The 17,719-nt window shown below is 38.1% G+C and overlaps 4 pseudogenes; 2 read left to right on the forward strand and 2 right to left on the reverse strand.

Moving 5' to 3' along the window:
- Nucleotides 1-2,168, forward strand: part of LOC102500488 (ribosome biogenesis protein WDR12-like) — a 38,003-nt pseudogene extending 35,835 nt beyond the window's left edge.
- An 84-nt stretch (nucleotides 2,169-2,252) lies between these two features.
- LOC106734954 (olfactory receptor 140-like) lies at nucleotides 2,253-8,940 on the forward strand (annotated as a pseudogene).
- A 273-nt stretch (nucleotides 8,941-9,213) lies between these two features.
- On the reverse strand, nucleotides 9,214-10,087 carry LOC114007920 (olfactory receptor 140-like; annotated as a pseudogene).
- A 4,612-nt stretch (nucleotides 10,088-14,699) lies between these two features.
- On the reverse strand, nucleotides 14,700-15,633 carry LOC106734956 (olfactory receptor 4C15-like; annotated as a pseudogene).
- Between the last annotated feature and the right edge of the window lie 2,086 nt (nucleotides 15,634-17,719).

Genomic DNA, 17,719 nt, shown 5'->3' on the forward strand with positions numbered 1-17,719 from the left:
TTTATAGTTATATTTGAGTCACTTTCCTTTATTTATTTATTTTTTAATTTTTCTTTTTGTACACCATTCTTTGTTCAGATCTGTTTGGGAGTCAACAAAAGGATAAGGGAATGTAGCTAAGCTGTTGCAATTTTTTTTTTCACATATGTGTTAGATTTTTCATCTTGAATAATTAAAAAAAGAAGGTTTTTATTCATTTGTCTTTGAAAGGGAAAGAGTACTTTGCACAGAATACATTTTGTTATATTTATGTTTTCTCTTCATATTTCTCTGAGAACTTTGTCCTCACTTGGAATGATTTTTCCCGTTCCATTAATAATATGATATCCTCTAGACAAGATAGTCTGTAATGGATGTCATAGGAAGATGGGAGAAGAAGGCATATGCATGTGTGTAGCAGAAACACAAAGCAAAGGTGGTGATAGTTGATCGTGTGATTACATGAATTGCTGCTGTGAAGTTAAAAAAAGGTCAAGGGGGAAATTATTAGTGGCATTTGATAAGACAGTTTTATGATTTAATATGGATAAGGGTACATTACTGTACATAGTAAGAATCCAATAAATATTTGTTGAGTAATAAGCATGTAAGTGATTACAGTAATTAATTGATTTTTATTAATATATAAGATTGTGTGTGCATGTGTGGGTGTGCTTGTATACCTCTAAATATCTGTACAGTATTTTACCTTACCTAGCAGTCTATTTCTTTTTGCTATGCATGTTAAAATTCTATTTTTAAAGCTTGGAAATAAGAATTGCCTTTACTAATGCATCCTCAAAACTGTAAAATCTGCCCAATAGTTTTTATCTTAGTCTACTGATGCTGAAGTTTTACTGAGTAGAACTGTGTTTAAAATGTATATGCAACCTAGTTTTGAAGAATAAACAATATTAATTGTCTAATGCTATACTTAATTTGAAAGTCAAGTCAACTGCATAATTTTTCATAGAGGGGCTTAATATATGTATTTTTAAGAGTTTATTGCCTTAGGGCATGTGCACTCACCGGAGAGAGAGAGAGAGAGAGAGTATAATCCCTTTTTGTTCATTCACTTTCTGGTATCTTGGGCACACATGCACATGAACCTGATATAAGTTTTAAGCCACTGGGCTTGAGATTCAAACCTTGGTCAGCCATGTTGGAGTTCAGCAATGTAACCACTATGACATTAGCTAGCTCAGGAATTGTTTTTATGTTTACTTTATAAAACATACCAGAAAACATTAAACTGGGAAGCACACTCATATCAAGTTTATTTGTTTCTCATAAAGTGGAGCATGTGAGGATGAGCATAAGTGAGCTCCTAGGTTTACATGCTGGAGAAGCAGGTGTATTCTTAACTGTGGAATTATGGAAGTATGGCAATTCATCAAATATTTTTTCATCACCTAATTGGAGGCAGCACTGAAGACCTTATGCCAAGTACTGCATTAGTCACAGGCAGGAAAGAGACATGAATAGCCTATATGTTATGGTAGGTTCCAGGGAGGGTTTGTCTCCAGCAATATATACATTTTTCTGATCTTCCTTCTTGCAATGAATGTTTCCGAACTATATCTTTCACAGAGTTCTGTTTCAAATGTAAGTTGTCCTAGTAGAAGGAATAACCTTTATCTGTGTTCAGTGCTTTACAGGTTACAACAGGAAAGAGACATGAATAGCCTATATGTTATGGTAGGTTCCAGGGAGGGTTTGTCTCCAGCAATATATACATTTTTCTGATCTTCCTTCTTGCAATGAATGTTTCCGAACTATATCTTTCACAGAGTTCTGTTTCAAATGTAAGTTGTCCTAGTAGAAGGAATAACCTTTATCTGTGTTCAGTGCTTTACAGGTTACAAAATACTTCTTAGAGTAACAATGTAGAATATGGGATCATATTTTCAGAGGAGGGCATGAAAGCAGAGGATACTGGAATGTCTTGCCAAAGTCACATGGAGTTGGAGCCAGAAAAATCCAAATTGCTTGCCCATAGCTCAATATTTATTCAGTAAATCATACATTAATTATTGCCTATTAATGTTTTATAGATGCAGACGCCAGGTATCAGAAGAGATAGAAAGCAAAATGAAGGAAGTAAAAAGGTAAATGAAGTAATTACTGGGGCCCGAGATGCCAAGGACATGCTCCACAATTACTGTGACTACCCTATCTTGGTACTATGAAATTCAGACTGTAGTCATTTCATAACTAATTAACTGCATTTTTAAAATATCTTTTAGATTATTCAGGCCCCCACAAGGTGTTTCATGCCTCCCAACAATGTGATTGAATTTGTTCTGTCAGCACTCACACAGAATCCACACTTGCAGAAAATATACTTCATTGTCCTTTTGCTCATTTTCCTACTTACCGTGCTGGCTAATTTGTTCATCGTCATCACTATCTCCCTTAGCACCATCCTTAAGGCTCCCATGTACTTTTTTCTCACTTAATTGTCCTTCATTGATGTCTCCTACACCTGTGTCACCACCCCCAGGATGATCATGGACATGCTCTAACAGAGGGAAACCATCTCCTTTGTGGGCTGCCTCACTCAGCTATTTGTGGAGAACTTCCTGGGAGGATCAGAGATCATCTTCCCCATTGTCATGGCCTGTGATCGCTATGAGGCCATCTGCAAGCCCCTGCACTACATGACTTTAATGAGACAGGGGCTCAATCGCATCTTGGTGATGGTAGCTTGGATTGGTGGCATCCTGCCATGCCACTGTGCAGATTCTTTTCATGGTCATCTTGCCCTTCTGTGGTCCCAATGTCATCGACCACTTCAGGTGTGAGCTCTTCCCATTGTTGAAACTTGTGTGCAGAGACTTCTACAGGCTGGGAATGGTGGTGGCAGCCAACAGTGGAGCTATGTGCTTGCTCATTTTCTCTATGCTGCTAATCGCCTACATAGTTATCTTGAGCTCCCTAAAATCCCATGACTCTGAAGGACGAAACAAAGTCCTTTCCACATGTGGTTCCCACTTTACTGTCATTGTACTCTTTTTTGTGCCTTACATATTCACCTACATGCGCCCAGTGGCCACCTACTCAGTGGACAAACTGGTGACTGTGTTCTTTGCCATCCTCACCCCTATGTTAAATCCTATCATTTACACAGTGAGAAACACAGAAGTGAAACATGCAATGAGAATAACCAGCAGTTAGCATAATGGCTATGTCGCTGGACTCCCATGTAGTCAACTGTTGTTGAAGTCTTGGACCTGGTGGCTTAAAATCATGCCGGGTGCATGTGCATGCATGCCCAAGATTCCGAGAGGAGAATGGAGGAGAAGGGATTGTGGCGTGGCTATCCCCCCATGGTGATTTCTTGCTTTCTATCTCTGTCTCTCTTTGTCTTTCTGGCGAGTGCACATGCCCTATAGCAAAAACCTCTAAAAAAAATGCTATAAGAAATTTGTTAAAGAGGAGAGTAACTTATTCTGTTTATAATATTAAGAAAGTGAGAATATATCTAAATAGGGAGGATTATATCTTTGGTATGCTGCAAGACTATCAATGTTTTCAGATCACAGTGATAAATAAAAAACAAACAAACAAAACATGAAAAGAAAATGAAAAGAAAAGAAACTGTGACCAGTCGATGGCAAAATGATTACATCACTGGACTCCCACATAGTCAACTGCAGTTCAAGTTTCCGGATCTGGCAGCTTAAAACTCATGCCCTGTGTGTGTACATGTGTGCCCAAAATTCATAGAGGAGAACAGAGGAAAAGGAATTGCAGTGTTTCCATTCCCCCTTGGAGGTGATTTCTTACTTTCTGGCTCTCTCTCTCTCTCTGTCTTTTGGGCAAGCACACACACCCTATACCAAAAACATCTCCCAAAAAAAAATCCTTTTCCACTGTATAGAATGCCCACCAATAATTCCTACAGCCTTTTGTAACCAAAGAGCTAGCAAGGTACTTAGCTTCCCCCTAAATAAGTCAATCATCGCAAAATTACTTTAGAGCACTCTGACCTTTGAATTAATTTACGTGAGTCCAAAGATTTGACATCACAGTGTTCAAAAGAGTTAGGAGAGCTATTTCCAAGGCACACTGCAAATACATTACCTCCAAATGCAGAAGTGTTTTGAGCAATATGCATAGTGTGTGTTTTATGTAGGAGGAAAAACAAAACAAAAACCCCTAGAAATCTTTTTTTTTCTTTTCCTTTTTTTTTCCTTTTTGCTATAAGGCATGTGTGCTCTCCAGAAGGACAGAAAGAGACAGAGAGACAGAGAGCGAGAAATCCACACACCCCCCAGGGCGTATGGCCATGCCACAATCCCTTCTCCTCCATTCTCCTTTTGGGATCTTGGGCACGCACGCACCTGGCGTGAGTTTAAGCCACCGGGTCCAGGACTCGAACTGTGGTCGACTACATGGGAGTCCAGCAACATAGCCATTATGCTAATTGCTGGTCCCCAAATTCTTAGAAATCTTAAATAGATGTTTGGAAGGTGAACATCCTTGAAGTAAGAAAACCACTGTTAGTCTTCTTTCCTGCCCACCTTCCTTCCTTTTTTTGTTTTTTTTTTTCCTTCCTTTCTTTCACTCTCTTCCTTTCCTTCTTTTTTTTTCTTCTTTTATACTATGAGTCTGCCAGCATCCAAAAGATACCCACTGAAGAAAGAAAAAAAAATCATAACCTATCTCTTAATCTCTTTTCCTGGCATAAAAAATAAGCCATAAATTTTGAAATTACTCTTATTTTGTTCTTATTTTCTTAAATGTAAACATGGTTCACACTTTTTACTGAATATAAGGGAAATTTTTTAGTTTTGTTTTGATTTTTCTTTTTTTCCCCCAGACTTGAAGAGCTATTTTAAGCAATAGGATAAACATAGTTTCATTCCTTGTCCAAAAAACAGCATATGCTAAATTTCCAAAACAATAGCTCCATAGATGTTTTACATGTGCTTTCATTAAATTAACGTTGTTTTTTTTTTTGGAGAGGTTTTTGTTATAGGGCGCGTGCGCTCGCCAGAAAGACAGAGAGAGACAGAGAGACAGAAAGCGAGAAATCGCCGCCCAGTGGGGATGGTCACGCCACAATCCCTTCTCCTCCATTCTCTTCCCGGGATCTTGGGCACGCACGCACATGCACCCGGTGTGAGTTTTAAGCCACCGGGTCTGGGACACAAACCGTGGTCGACTACGTGGGAGTCCAGCCACATAGCCATTATGCTAACTGCTGGTTCCCAAAGTTTTATTATTTTTCAGACAAATCCACTTCAGTTAGATGATTTAATCCTCGTATTAAATTGGTAGTTCCCATATTACTGCCTCTGTTTTACAAAGAAGCAAATTGAAGTTATGAAAAGTTTATTAATTTACCTGCCTCAGATTATGCATCTAAGAGTTTCAGGTACAATATTTGAATTCAGTTCTTGTAAAATACAGTTATTTGTGGTATGTTTATGCCTATAGATAATGTTATATATAACAAAGTCTCTCTTCTTCCTTCAAGAAAGATGATACCTATGTGTGTAGCCTTTACTCACATGTAGTAATATATTTCCAGCAATACTCCCCTATGCTCATAGAAAATAAAGAGGAGGTCACTCTACATCATTAGGTAACACTTTATGGCTCAAGCCTTAATTCTCTATAAAACTCCAACTCATGTCACTTCTCACAGTGTCCTTTTGTTAAACCCTAACCCTAACCCTAAACCTAAGCCCTAACCCTAACCCTAATCCTTAACCCTAACCCCTAACCCTAGTCAACCCCTAACCCTAACCCTAACCCAGTGATCCTATGGAACTATTTCTTCCACAATTTGATTATGTGGTGATGCTAAGCATAGAACAATTGTTTGGGGGAATGACAGTGTGTTCCAGCTCAGCTGTGCATGTTTCAAATTTGTAAGAAAAGTAATCTTTGTCCAAAAAGTGTAGGCCTGAAAGATAACATAATTGGTGGTTAATATAATAATAACAATAAAGCAAAGAAATAAGCCATGCCATTTTTTTTTGGTACCAAGTATGTTGAATAAAATATTTTTAAGAGGGACATATGTAAGATAAGAATTGAGTATATATTTGGGTTTTGATTGCAACACAGCTAAAATTTTAGTTAAGTTCAAATTTAACCACTTTTCTCCTTTTTTACATTTTTATTTATTTATTTTTTCATTTGGTGCTTGTGTTCACCAGAGAGAGACAAACAGAGACAGTGAGAAGAGAAGTGAGAAATTATCTACCAGTGGGGCCTACATACAGTGTAGCAGTTACATTGCTGGACTTACATATGGCTGACTGCAGTTTGAGTCTTGTATTTAGTGACTTGAAACTTATGCCAGGAATATATGCATGCCCAAGATCTCTGGAGGAGAATGGTAGAGAAAGGATTGCACTCCAGGGTGGTGATTTCTCACTTTCCCCTCACTGTTTCTCTTCCCACCCCCAGTCCAAACACCCTAAGGCAAAAAATTCTGAAAAAAAAGGAAAAAGGAAAAGAAATCACACACACACACCCTACCACCACCATCACTATGGGGGATGGCCATGCCACAATCCCTTCTCCTCCAGTCTCCTACTGGGACTTTGGGTATGTGTGCATACATATCCAGTGTGATTTTCAAGTTGTTGGATTTGGGACTTGAACTGTGATTGACCACATGGGAATCTAGCACCTTAACCACCATGCCGTCACTGCCCCCCCCCCATTTTAAGCAAATAATTTACCTATGTATACATACAATTCCAATGTATACAATATTTCTCCTAAGAGTATAAAAGTAAGAGCTGAAAATGTCTCTAAGTTTTTTTATATAAAGCACATATGTACAAGAAATACCCAAATAGGTAGATAGCATATCTATGATATTAAAATTACAGACACAGCTTTCTTAAGACTATAAGACATTTGAAAGGATACATGACTGTTTAACAAATACATTAAAAAAAAGTTCCACATCAGTAATCATCAGGGACTTGCTATCAAAACTGCAATGGGGGGACCAGCAGTTAGTGTAATGGCTATGTCTCTGGACTCCCATGTAGTCAACCGCAGTTCGCGTCCCGGACCCAGTGGCTTAAAACACGCTGGACGCGTGTGCGTGTGTGCCCAAGATCCCAAGAGGAGAATGGAGAAGGGATTGCGATGTGACCATCCCCCCTGGGGGGTGATTTCTCGCTGTCTCTCTGTCTCTCTCTGTCTGTCTGGAAAGCACACGCGCCCTATAGCAAAAACCTCTCAAAAAAAAAAAAAACTGCAATGGGGTATCGCTTCATCCCAGTTAGAATGGCTTTATAAAAATACAAAGAATAACAACTACAGGTGAGGGTGGGCCTGGGCTAATACACAATGTATTCATGCTGGGAAAATTCATTTTGTATGCTGTAATGATATAATGTATGCATGCTGGGAAAATTCATTTTGTATGCTGTAATGATACACAGTGATTGACTGTAAAATAAAAGTAAAATAAAGAATAACTCCAGTGCAGTGTTAGTAGGTGCTATGGTTAGTCCCCAGTGGTTAATGTGCTAGAAGCTTTGTCTGCAGTGTAATGGTGAAACCTTTAAGAAGGTCTTGTGGGTGGTGGTTGTCTGAAGAACACAGACAGAAACAGAGAGAGGAAAAATGTGAAAGCATCCTCGGTGGAGAATGATTATGCTGCAGTCCTTTCTCCTCCATTTCTCCCTACTTTGGGAATTTGGGGAACACTCACACATGCTCTTGGTGTGTTTTTGAAGCTGCTGGATCAAGAACTCCAACCATGTGGGGGGTATGTGGGATCCTGCCACATCAACCACCACATCACAGCTGGCCTTGTTTTACTTTTTTTTCATTGATATTTTAAATGTCTGTCCTGGGGGCCGGCAGGTGGCATGGTGGTTAAGGATGCTGGACTCCCACATGGCTGACCATGATTCAAGTCCTGGACCTCGAGGCTTGTTCTCTCACTTTCCCTCTCTCTTTCTCTCTTGCTCTGTCCCTCTGGTGAAATTTAAAAAATGAAATGAATGAATAAATAAAGTTAAACTGTCCCTCTAATTTAAAAAATGAAATGAATGAATAAATAAAGTTAAATAAAATAATTCTTAAAAAAAAATAAATGTCTGTCCTGAAAAGAATAACCTAATATGGACTACATTACTGGTCAGATGTAAACATTATTAAAATAAATAATAAAAATAAAATGAATAAATAAAAAGAAACAAAGCAAAACAAAAATCCTTACCTTAAATTGGATAAAAAAGAAAAGTGAGCCATGAGTATATTTAAGAAGATAAGAACAAATAATTTCAAAATTTCTGGCTTATTTTTTATGCCAGGAAAACAGACTTAAAGGTAGGTTATGAATTTTTTATTCTTCCTTCAATCAGTTTCTTCAGGCTTGGTGGACTCAAGGTATAAAAGGAAGAAAAAAAGGTGGAAGGAATGAAAAAGAGTGGGTGGAAGGAAGGAAGGTAGAGTGGAAGGGAAAAAAGACTAATAATGGTTTTCTCATTTCACGGATGTTCACCCCCCCCAAACATTTATCAAAAGATTTATAAGCTTTTCTTTGTTTGTTTTTTGTTTTATTAAAGGCCAAGCACAAAAAATGAAATTTCTCATAAAGACATTGTGGAAAGAACATTTCATCAAAGAGATATTTGTATGAAAATTTTAGTACAAGAGCAGTGAGTCTCAGAGAAATAAAAAAACACACTCTAGAATCATCAAACTAGGATTTAATTTGTTCTTTCTATTGTACAATCCAGAATTTGTGGACATAAATTTTAAACCTTTGGTAAAGTATGACAAAGCTATCAAAAGCATCTAGCAAAGAGCCTAACCACCACTATTAAGTGCTCCATGTATGTTAGTTTATGGTTTTCTTTTTTGCTTGTTTATCATGAAGATCTGTTAACATTTTTGACTCTCTTGTAGTTTACCAAGGATAAATCTTCCCAATTTACATATATCATCAGGCTGTTTTTCTTCTCTTCATAAACTTCTCACAGCATTTTTTTTAGAGGTTTTTGCTATAGGGCGTGTGCACTCGCCAGACAGACAGACAGAGAGAGACATAGAGACAAAAAGCGAGAAATCACCCCCCAGGGGGGATGGTCACGCCGCAATCCCTTCTCCTCTCGGGATCTTGGGCATGCACGTACATGTGTTCAGCATTAGTTTTAAGCCACCGGGTCCGGGACGCGAACAATGGTCTACTATGAGGGAGTCCAGCAAACATAGCCATTATGCTAACTGCTGGTTCCCAACTTCTCACAGCATTTTTACCTCCCTGCTTCTCACTGTGTGAATTACAGGATTTAACATAAGGGTGAGGATTGCAAAGCACACACAGTCACCCACATGTCCATGAAGCAGAAGGCCATTGGGCAAATATAGGTGAAATGCAAGGCACAAAAAAAGAGTACAATGACAATAAAGAAGTAACCACATGTGGAGAGGGCTTTGCTCCATCCTTCAGAGCCATGGGATTTCAGGGAGCTCAAGATAACTACATAGGAGATGAGTAGCATGGAGAACATAAGCAAGCACATGGCAACACTGTGGACTGCCACCACAGTTCCCAGCCTGTAGGTGTCTATGCAGACAAGTTTCAACAATGAGAAGATATCACACATGAAGTGGTTGATGACATTGGGACCACAGAAGGGCAAGTTGACCATGAAGAGAATCTGCACAGTGGCATGCAGGATGCCACCAATCCAAGCTACCACCACCAAGACATGACAGAGCCCCCTATCATTATAGTCGTGTAGTGGAGGGGCTTGTAGATGGCCAAGTAGTGGTCATAGTCCATGACAGTGAGGAGGACGATCTCTGATTCTCCCAGGAAGTGCTCCACAAAGAGCCAAGTGAGACAGCCCCCAAAGGAGATGGTTCTCTTCTGGTAGAGCAGGTCAATGATCATTATGGAGGTGGTGACACAGGTGTAGGAGGCATCTATGAAGGAGAAGTAAGGATGGTGTAGAGGGAGGGAGATAGTGATAATGATGAGCAGATTGGTTAGCACAGTAAATAGGAAAATGAGCAAAAAGACAATAAATATTTTCTGCAACTGTAGATTCTGTGTGAGTCCAAGGAGAACAAATTCTGTTTGGGAATTGTTAGGAAGCATGGGTTGATTCATTCAGGTTGTAACACCTTGTCGGGGCCTGAATTATATATAAGAGATTTTAAAATGTAGTTAATTAGTTATAAAATGATTACATTCTCAATTTCATAATACCGAGCTTGGGTAGTCACTATTATTTTAGAGTGTATCCTTGGCATCTCTGGTCCCAGTAATTCATTTATTTTTTCACTTAATTCATGATGCTTTCTTTTTCACATGATGCCTAGCATTTATCACCTCTAAAACATCCATTGTCAACAATTAATGTGTAATTTATTGAGTGAATACTGGGCTATAAACATGAGATCTGGATTCTTTTCTTGGCTCCACCTCCATGTGACTTTGGCAAGTCATTCTAGAGCCCTCCGCTTTTAAACACTCTTCTGCAAATATGACCTTATATTACACATTGTAACTATAAGCTGTATTTTGTAATGTGCTGTGCACAGACAATGGTTATTCCCTCTGCTGGAATAACATACATTTGAAGCAGAGCTCTTGAGGAATATGATCCAGAAATATCCATTGCAAGAAGGCAGATTAGAGAAATGTATACATCTCTGGAATGTATACTTTCCCTGGAATCTACCATACACATAAGCTATTCATGTCTGTTTCATACCTGTGACCAATGTAATACTTCTGTGCTGGCTCCAATTAGGCAATGAATAAATATTTGACAAATTGCCACACTTCTACAATTCCATGGTTAAGAATATACATACTTCCCCAAAACATAAACCTATGAGCTCAAATATGCTCATCCTCCCATGCTCCTCTTTATGTGAAATGTAAATAAACTTGGTAGGTGTGTGCTTCCCAGCATAATGTTTTCTGGTGTTGGCATCTGCCCTGGGGCTTGGTCCTGTGAAGGAAAAAGTTAGAGAAAGGAAAAAGATGTAGAAGCAGGGATGCAGGTGAACACAGACAAGCTGAGGTGCTCAGCTGTGCTGAACCTCTATATTTATACATTTTACCATGCACAGTAAGCTGTTTACAAGCTTGTAAAGATGCGGTTGCATTTCTACAATTAGAGTAGGACTTTAGTGTATATGTTTTTTGATCTTGTTACTCTCATGTGTGATCCTGTTATGCATCATAAGTCAAGCCAGATTATTTATGCTGTTCCTCTGCAACTTTGAGGAAGGCTGTCCGAGTATGCATCAAAAAGGATGATATGTAAGCCATAAACATTGTATAGAACAGGTATTGCATGATCTAGCCAGGTTCAGGATATTTCCCGTACCCCATAAATGTTTCACATAGCCCCTTGTATCCAAGGCATGTGTCAGCCAGTTCACAGTAAGTAATTAATCAGGCATGCAGATAACTACTTTATTCAGCTAGGCTGCATACCCTCAACATTCTGGTATGTTTTATAAAGTAAACAATAAAATATTAAATCCTGGAGCCAGCAAATTGCATAGAGGTTACATTACTGGATTCTCACATGTTTGACTAAGGTTAAAATCCATTTTTGGTGGCTTGGAACTCACATGGGTCATGAGAGTGTACATGACCATGATCCTGAGAAGAAAACAGAGGACAACAGATTGTGGTTGGCTATCCCCCCAGAGGATTATTTCTCACTTTTCCTCTCACTATGTCTGTCTCTTTTCTCTTTCAGTTAAGCACATGTGACCTAAAGCAAACACTTTTGAAAAATATATTAAGTAACTCTATGAAAGTGTATGTAACCAATGACTTTCAAAATAATCGCAGCATTATTTGACTAATACTGTTTATTCTTCAAAATTAGGTTGCAAATATAACTTAACAAAGTCCTACCCAGTAAATGTTCAGCTTCAATAGACTAGGATAAAAAACTACTGGGTAAATTTTACAATCATGAATCTGTATCAAGTAAAGGCAACTCTTATTTTCCAAATTTTAAAATTAGAATTTTAGTGTAAACGACACTTACTATGTATATTAAGGTCCAGGACCTGAACTCTGGTCAACCATATGAGCATCCAGTGCCTTAACTACTATGTCATCTGCTGGCCCCTCTTCTATCTTAAAATATTTCCATGCCTGGGACCAGCAGTTAGCGTAATGGCTATGTCATTGGACGCCCATGTAGTCGACTGCGGTTCGTGTCCCGAACCCATGGCTTAAAACTCACACTGGGCACATGTGCGTGTGTGCCCAAGATCCCTAGAGGAGAATGGAGGAGAAGGGATTGCAGCACGGCCATCCCCCCTAGGGGGTGATTTCTTGCTTTCTGTCTCTGTGTCTCTCTCTGTCTGTCAGGCGAGTGCCTGCGCCCTATAGCAAAAACCTCTTCAAAAAAAATACTCTCCAAAGGGAAAAAAATTTCCATGCCTTTAGTATTAATATAAAATGATCTAGAATTTATTTAAATGAGTTTTAAATATTTTTCTTTATTCTAATTAACCACAAATTCATCACTACTCACCATACATGTACTACAGCCATACTCACATCTGCCATCAGTTATAGTAAGGCATGGAAAGACGATCATTACCTTGTTTCTTATCAAGTTAGGGAGAGTAATACATCTAAATAAGATAATTAACTTCATCAATATTTCATATAACTGTATATGACAATACCAAGTTATTTTTTCCAAACATGTAAATTTACTAGACAGTAAATCAACTGGTCAATGAACTTCCAAAATCAATGACGAAATATCTCTTTAAATATGTTAACCAAAAGTTTCCCGCATGAGTCCCTGAAACTTAATTATTCAATAAGCTTATACTGGCTTTCTTTAATTAGAATAAATAGTTTAAAATTACTACTTAAAATTGTCCATCTACCTCTAGTAAAACTACATAATCAAGGGATCAATGGATGGCATAATGTTATGTCACTAGACTCCCATGTAGCTGACTGCGAGTCAAGTCTCAGACCTAGCAGCTTAAACCTCAAACCTGGTGAGTTTGCTTGCATGCACAAGATTCTTAGAAAACGGTTTGCTGTATGCCCATTACTCCTGGGGGATAATTTCTCACTTTCTGTATCTCTGTCTCTCTGTCAAGCACATGTGACCTATGGCAAAACTCTCTAAAACACAACCAAAAAGAAAAACTACATAAAAATGAAACTTAGATATACTTAGTTATCCAGCTAAAACAATATTAGTCCAGTATTATAAACTATGGATGTTATAATAACTACAAGCTCTGATGGGCAGTTCTAATAATCTCTGACAAGTATAAAAGAAAATTAGTTATTTATTACTTCTTTTCAATACTGGTTCCTAATGGGGGGAAGAGATAAAGAAGGTTGTGAGGTGAGGAGCAGTTAAATGAGAAAAGTGAATAAAAAAAATGATAAGAAGGAGAGATACATGCATTCCTTCAAGTAAACACACAGATGGTCTCCCTGAAAACTACATTCATTAAATCAAAACATTGTAGAAAGTAAATTCATAGCCAAACAATTAATAAATACTAAAGCAAGATAATACAATTCCATTTTCTTTATTTTAAATAAGAAAGAGAAAAGTTGGGAATATGAAGACAGGAAAGTGGGATGTTAACAAAGTGTATGAATTCATTGAGATCAACACATACTCAGAGTTTTCACTGAATTCAATTATTTCCTAACACTTCTCTGGGCCTCCATTCTTCATGTTTAAAGATAATCAACAAGGAAATATAAATTCTTTTGCTTTTTCTTTGAACTAGAGATTCTTTCTTTTATGCTGTATCTTACAGTCTTTATGGAAATTTCATAATTTCACAACTTCATAGTACATGTAATTAATGAGGAAACTGAGGCTCACACACTTTTTAAAGACTTATTTATTTCCTTTATTTATAAGTATTGTTATTTTTAATTTGACTATAGCAAGACACACACACACACACACACACACACACACAGAGAGAGAGAGAGAGAGAGAGAGAAAGCTGACAGGTCTGGGACTTGAATTGTGGTCAGCCATGTGGGAGTCCAGTGCCAGAACCACCATGCCACCTACCAGCCCCAAGACTCAAAAAACTTAAATGACATGCCAAAAAACTTCTTCTATATTCTTTCAGTTCATTTATAAATGAAAGGTCACAAATTGAGGTGTGATTTTTCTCTAAGATGCTTCTTTTAGATTGCTACACTTGTTAATTGTTACTAAGTCCCTAAGCAAAAGCACAAAGCATAGAGCAATCTATTCATGACATTCTCTTGCTACAATTTCTGTCTCTCAACTCTCCTCTGACACCTCCACCATTCATCCTCTTCTTAGGAACATAGCAGGCAATGGCATACCTAGTAACATAGTAACTGAGACTGGTGTCCTAAATATGAACTTCTTTCCATTAAAAATATATAGTTTGAGTAGGTGTCTATTATTAATCTTGAATATATTCTTGCCTTTCCTCCACAAGGGATTTAAAACTTGGAGTGAATAGGAGGTAGCCTAGTAGGTAATTTGTCTAGTAATTCTTTTTTCGATTAATTATTAGATTTTAAGTAATCATAAATTTATTTTTCATTTACACATATTGTTAATAAGTAACAAATTCATTTTTGACCATCACCTCAAAGTTTTTTCTACAATATCACATTACCTCTTTCTGTAGACAGTATATTACAAAAGTTTTTATCTGAGATCTTTTTTACTTCTTTACACCTATTTTTTTTTAAGTTTAATGTTTTATTTTTCATCAGAATCAAGCCTCAATCTTTTCCACACTTTCCTATGGCTTGTTTCATGTCCTTATTCCTGAAAGTATAAATAAAAGGTTTAAGCAAAGGAGTTAGGATGGTGTAAAATATTGCCACCATTTTGTCAGAGGAGAGAACAAATGGAGGTCGTGTGTATTCAAACACACATGGGACAAAAAACAAAATCACAACAGCCACGTGAGATCCAGAGGTGGAGAGGGCTTTCCATGGCCCCTCAGAAATATGAGTTCTCAATGAGAGCAAAATGACACCATAGGAGATAAGTAACAAGGAGAAGATTAAAATGCAGAGAAATCCACTGTTCATGACCATCAAAATGCAACAATATGTGTGTCCATGCAGGCAAGATTCAGTAATGGATACAAGTCATAGAAAAATTGATCAATGACATTGGAGCCACAAAATGGCAACTGGAAAGTAAAGAGAATTTGTGTAACAGAATGCAAGAAGCTCCCTGTCCAGGGTACTCCCATCAGAATGCCCCAGAGCCTCCAGTTTATGATAGAAGAGTAGTGCAAGGGCTTGCAAATGGCCTTGTAATGGTCATAGGCCATGGCTGTGAGGACAATCACCTCTACCCCAGCAATGAAGTGTTCAGCAAAGATTTAGACCATGCAGCCTTGAAAAGAGATAGTTTTCCTCTCAGAGAGGGAGTCTGCAATTATCCTTGGGGTGATGATGGAAGCGAAGCACACATCTAGGAAGGACAGGAAGACTAAGAAGTATATGGGGGAGCCCAGCAGGGCAAGGCTGAGGATGGTCACTACAATTAGTATGTTGCCCCCGATAGTTGCAATGTACACAAACAAAAATACAACAAATACTATTTTCTGAACATTTGGATTCTGTGAAAGTCTCAGAAGGAGACTTTCTGAGAAAGTTATGAAGCTTTGGTTGTGCATGATTTTCAAGGAAAAGATAAATGCTACACCAATAAGCATGTAGAATCTGTAATTAGGTTAAAAACTTGCAGATCTGTTTATAGTATTATGGTCATGAGCAAGTTGGTGTACACAGACATAAAATTATCTTGAGTGCTTCTACTGTCACTGAGAAAGTATAATTAGAAATTTGTGATAGTACTCATCAGGAGTCATAAGAATTGAAGTGGAGATAATTTATTGATACTTTAAAATAACTGAAGTTTCAAAACATAGAAAAGAAAGTGTCCACATATGGTAGAGAAAGAACAGCTTCGATCTCATTTGTTTACTAGTTGTTTCATGGAGTGAATTATTGAAAAGCATCTCAGTTGTGAGGAAAGAAATACTAACATTTATTACTCATGCCTGCCATTGTCATGGAATAAGAAGGGTGACCAGTCTGCCACCCTTACTGGGAGATGGCTTTATCTACAAGTAGAAGAAACAACATGCAGTTTAAGAGCCACTCAACAATCATGGGTAGTCTGAATTATATGGGGTTTTTAAATGATTAATTTATCAACTTGGGGACCAGCAGTTGGCGTAATGGCCATGTTGTTGGACTCCCATACAATCAACCATGGTTTGAGTCCCAGACACGGTAGCTTAAACTCACGCTGGGCACATGTGCCTGCATGCCCAAGATCCCAAGAGAGTAATGGAGGAAAAGGGATTGCAGCTGGTGTGGCCATGCCCCCTGGGGGTGATTTCTTACTTTCTGTCTCTGTCTTTCTGGAGAGCACACATGCCCTATAGCAAAAACCTCTCAAAAAAAATATATATATATATATTATTTTGAAAATTTTATTTCATTTCTGAGAGAGAGAATGAGAGGGAGAAAAAGGGTACCTCTTGACAAAGTCTGATCTAGCCACCATCACTTTTTCCCCACCCTCTAGCTAGACAGAATCTTGTCATGACACAAATATTTGTAATGTTTCAGATTGTCTCAAGATTTAGAACCACAGTCAGCCATGTTGCTTTCCAGCAAGTTCAATATCCTCTCACCTGTCTTACTGAAGCTGGGTAATTTATCATTTATAAGGAGAAAGATTTATGGGAAATTGCCTTGCTCTATACTTAATACATAAAAAGTGTGCAAAAACTGTTCAAGTTTTCTTTTTAACTTATTATTTAAAATGAGAACAGAAGTTCCTAAAAACAATGATGTTTATTGAAATGTTATGATGACTAAGTTAATTAATACAAAGAATGCAATTGTGCAGGACCTGCTGCCTAACAAACGATCTTGCTATTCTTATGTAATTGGTTGGAAATTTACCCTTAGAGAGGTTAGGTTTGAGGAAACAGCTGCAACCAACTCAATGATTTCTCCACCTCACTCCCTCACTTTCGTTTCTTGGGAGTGGTGGCGCCCACCCTCTGGCAAAAACCTATGGAGGCTGGAGGATTTTGGCATTGAGTCCATAACTTTCATTTCTGAATGACACTTTCTCTTTGCTTCTGGGGTCATTTTCCCTTTCCACAAGCTTATGTAACCCATGACCAAGCATCTAGCCAGAGTCCCTCAGTAACCATTTTTTAGAAAACCATCCAGTTTGAATTGCCCATTGTTTGTTTAAATAAACTGTATTGGATGCTGGAGGGAGAGAATCAAGGTGAAAAAGAAAACAGCAAAAACATGGACTCAAAAATGAAAAACTATCTGTTGATGATTACATGTTCGGTAATGTCTTTTATTGGACTAAAATGCAGTAATTAGATGTTTAAAAAAAATAATGGTGGGACGACCTGATTGTGTAGCAGTATCATCACTGGACTCCCACATGACCAACCATGGTTTGAGTCCTGGATTCAGTGGCTTAAAAAATCATGCCGGACACATGTGCGTGTGTGCCGAAGGTCCCGAGAGGAAATTGGAAAAGTTATTGCAGCCATCTGCTCTGGGGGTGATTTCTCACTTTCCCTTTCACTGTCTCTGTCTATTTGTCTCTCTCTATAGTAAGCACATGCACCCTAAGGCAAAAAAGTCTAAAATATTATATATATGTGTGTGTGGGGGGTGGGTGGGTGGGTGGGTGTATGTGCGTGTCTGTAAAGGAAA

The sequence above is a fragment of the Tupaia chinensis genome, unplaced genomic scaffold (genome assembly GCF_000334495.1).
Source record: "Tupaia chinensis unplaced genomic scaffold, TupChi_1.0 Scaffold000037_2, whole genome shotgun sequence".
Taxonomy (NCBI): Eukaryota; Metazoa; Chordata; class Mammalia; order Scandentia; family Tupaiidae; genus Tupaia; species Tupaia belangeri.